Here is a 4,276-nt window from a genome sequence, read left to right on the forward strand (position 1 = left end):
GTGGTTAATGGAACTCATGCGCTTGCTCAGTACTTCTCTTAGGTTGGTCTGGGAGGCTTCGAAGTGCGCCCGCGCTGGTTGGGGTAGGAGTTTAAGGTGACACGTGGAGAGCGCGGCGGACGTCCTTACCTCCAGAGGAAGTGGGGATTTTGATAGTTCGGGCTGACCTACGCGGGTAGGACTTCGAGGGCCCAGGAGCGATTTAAGGATTTTAGAATAGTTACCCATACTGGCTCTGCAACTCCTCGATATTCAAGCCTTTGTCTGCTTTTTACTTGAATGCAGCATGTCTTTGATTAACCATATTCAACCAATGAACATCTCCATTTAAACGGAATTTTTCTTTCTGTACTTACATAAGAAGGCATAGAAATGAATTATTTTTTTATTTTTGAGACAGAGCCCGGCTCTGTCACCCAGACTGAAGTACAGGGGCGCGATCTTGGCTCACTGCAACCTCTGCCCTCTAGGTTCAAGGGATTCTTCTCCCTCAGCCTCCTAAGTAGCTGGGATTATAGGCTCACACCACCACGCCCTGCTAATATTTTTATTTTTAGTAGAGATGGGGTTTCGCCCTGTTGACCAGACTGGTTTCAAACTCCTGGCCTCAGGTGATCCGCCCCCCTCAGTCTCCCAAAGTGCTGGGATTACAGGCATGAGCCACCGCGCCTGGCCGAAAAGTTTTTAAAAAAAACCAAGTGACTAAATTTATTTGTACAAATTTATGGGGTACGTGAGAAATTTTGTTACAAGTATTTAGGGTGTCTATCATCCAAATACAATATATTTTTGTCTAACTATAGTTACCCTACTCTACTATCAAACAGTGAATATATTCCTTCTATCTGACTCCATGTTTGTAACCTTTAACCTCCTCTCTTCATCCTGTTCCCACTCCCCTCATCTTTCCCAGTCTGTTGTCTGTCTTTCCACTCTCTACCTTCATGTGATCAAATTTTTTATCTTCCACATGTAAGTAAGAGCATGTGATATTTGTCTTTTTGTTCCTGGCTTATTTCCCTTAAGATAATGACCTCCAGCTCCATCCATGTTACTGCAAATGGCAAGATTTCATTTTTTTATGTCTGAATAGTACTCTATTGTGTATATATACCACATTTTCTTTATCCATTCATCTGTCGATGGACACTTAGGTTGATTCCATAGCTTTGCTATTGTGAATAGTGCTGCGATAAACATGCAAGTGTAGGTATCCCTATGATATACTGATTTCTTTCCTCTGGGTAGATACCCAATAGTGGGATTGCTGGATTGAATAATTCTATTTTTAATTTTTTGAGAAATCTCCATATACTTTTCCACAGTGGCTGTACTAATTTACATTCTCATCAACAGTGTATAAGAGTTCTCTTTTCTCCGCATCCTCACCAACATCCATTATTTTTTGTCTTTTTAACAGTAGCCATTTGGACTGGGGTAAGATAATATCTCATTATGGCTTTGATTTTCATTTCTCATATACTTAGTTGATGTTGAGCAATTTTTCATGTACCTGTTGGCCATTTGTATGCAAATAACTAACTTCTAGAGCAAGAATGGAATGGGAAACAAGCCATTTATGTTTCTACTCCGAATCCAGCACTTTAGCAAATGTTCCTAATCTATTATGGTGTAATTCTTACATTATTTCTCAACATTGCCTCAGACAGCCACCATTAACTGAGTGGAATTGACTAGAATTGCTATTGGTGTTCTGAAGTATGCCTTACGGTTAATCATATTAAGTCCAAATCTCTTATACTTGGAATATTACTTTTAAAATAAAATCCTTTTAATAATCAGAACTTTGAAGAGTAAAAGTAAGTGATTGAAGTACAGTTTGGTATTCTGTTCTACTCCCTCATACCATGCTTAGTGATGAGTAAAACAAAACATGTACAGTATTATTCGTTAATGCATTCACTATTCATCAAACATATATGCCATACTTTTTTACTAGGTCCTGGGGAATCAATCTCAACCCTCATACCTGTGTTGGAGGGTGAAGAGTAGAAAAATAGAGAGTAGTGTGACACAGATGTGCAAAAGGTGTATCATGTTGGTGTTTCCTCCTCCCTTACCTCCCCTGCCCTGACCCTGTCCTTACAAGTTGCAGAGAACCTTAACTGTCTACAGATCAAAGTGCACGTTGAGAGTGGCATTCAGGATTGTCAACAATCTGTATCACTATCTTCAAGCAGCTTGTACTCTTGTCTAATTGAACTACTTTTGTTTTCCCTGTATAACTCCCTTAAATTTCTTTTTTACTAAGTTTTCCCTTCACCTGTAATACTTTTCCCTCCACCTGTAATATTACCTCTTCCCTACTGTTTTTCTTCTTTTTCAATCACAATATATGTAAATCTTATCTACCATTAAAATTCTATTCACGACATAAGGTTTTTCTTTATTATTCCTATTTATCTCTATATTAATTTTCTGTTGCTGCTGTTAACATATTACCGCAAACTTTGATGACTTAAAACAATAGAACTTTATTCTCTTACAGTTCTGGAGGCTGGAAATAAGAGATTATTTTTACTGGGTCAAAATCAACGTGTTGACAGGACCATGTTCCCCCAAGAGGGGCTCTAGTGGAGAATTTATTCCTTGCCTTTTGCAGCTCCTACTGGGATTTGGTGACTGCTGGCATTCTTTTGGCTTGTGGCACATCACTCCAGTCTCTGTCTCCATGCTTACGTTATTGACTTCTCTACTCCTGAGTGTGTGTGTTTCTTTCTGTCTCTATCTTATACAAATACATGTAATTGCACTTGGGATCCACTCAGACCCTTAATAACATCTGTAAAATATTTTTTTTCCATATAGGATAAATTCTTAGGTTCTAGAAATTAGTATGTGGATATTTTTGGATGGGTCATCATTCAACCTCATTCACACTCCCAAAGGGAAGTAAGTGCTCCTCCCTCTAATCTTCTGTAGCCTGTTGTCTTTAATGATTCTGGCCACTTTTTAACCTCTCCTGCTTGCCCATAGGTTAGGTTAATTACAGAAAAAGTTGAATGTGGAGACTGAATTTAAAGCATAGATTCAAGAAAAAGAAATTTTGTATATTTATATTTAAGATATTATACTAGCTAAAACTCAGAAAAAATTATGATAGATTTTACTGCATATGGGTGGTAGTGCCATACATTTGCATATAAGAGATATCAGTGGTGGGAAAAGACACAGAATGGAAGATATGGATGCATGGAGTTTATGGCAAGTTTCAATGAGAGACTCACAACACAAACTTGTTGAATTCAGAAGCATGTTCAGAATACACAGCAGAGATTTATATACCTTTTGAAAAATAGCTCCTGGCGTGCTGCAGAGCCCTGGGAGAGATGTGTTGCTTGGTGCTGAGATATCACACAGGTGACATCGGGGTCACAGTTGTTCAGTAATGATCTGTCCTAAGATGAAAGTGGTACGTGCAGCAGTGAACACAAGCAGGACCAGAGGGTGCAAGCAGCATGAGCAGGTGGACTGGACTCTTTCATGTCATCCACTACCATTGCCCAAGTGCCTTTCCCTCAACTTATATCTCCATGGGTGATACCTTTGATCAGTTGGTGAAGCAAAAAAAGCCCACATTAGATTCACGGATGGGTCAGTTTGATTTTGTAGTTGAACTACAGCTCTATTTGTGTGTCCTTGAAAGAGAAGTGATCAGGGAATATCCTCCTGATGGGCAGATCTTTGGAAGGTGCACTTCATCATTCACTTTGTGTAGTAAGAGAAATAGCCCCAGGTTAAAATATACATGGACTCATGGGGAAGGGTGAATGGCTTGGCTGGTTGGAAAGGGACTTGGAAGAAGAATTAGTAGATTGGGAACAAGGATGTCTGAGGTAGAGGGGTATGAGAAAGGATATATGGGTGTGCACAAGAAATGTGAGTAAAGGAACTGGTCTGTGGCCTGGGGGTTGGGGACCCCTGCTTTCGAGTCAAAAGCCTCGAGGCCTCCTTTGGTACTACACCACAGTTAAACTTTTTCCTTTGCCTAATCCTACTTCTTTCCCTGCTCTTCTTAAAGAGTTGATCATAGGAGCACTCTGTATTAATATGCCCACATGCCACTCTGCAGTACAGAGTCGGCTTCGTGTGAAAGTCCACCTTCACCAGTGTTTTTCTGGGCCTTCAGCATAGTGATAATGGGACCCTTCCATAAAGGTGGGATAGGCAAAATAAGACCTCCAACTGAGAGATATTATCATTGGCTTAACTCTGACACTAACTAGTTTTTTGATCTTGGGTATGCTTTTAATTT

This window comes from Gorilla gorilla, chromosome 4, assembly GCF_029281585.2.
Source record: "Gorilla gorilla gorilla isolate KB3781 chromosome 4, NHGRI_mGorGor1-v2.1_pri, whole genome shotgun sequence".
Lineage (NCBI taxonomy): Eukaryota > Metazoa > Chordata > Mammalia > Primates > Hominidae > Gorilla > Gorilla gorilla.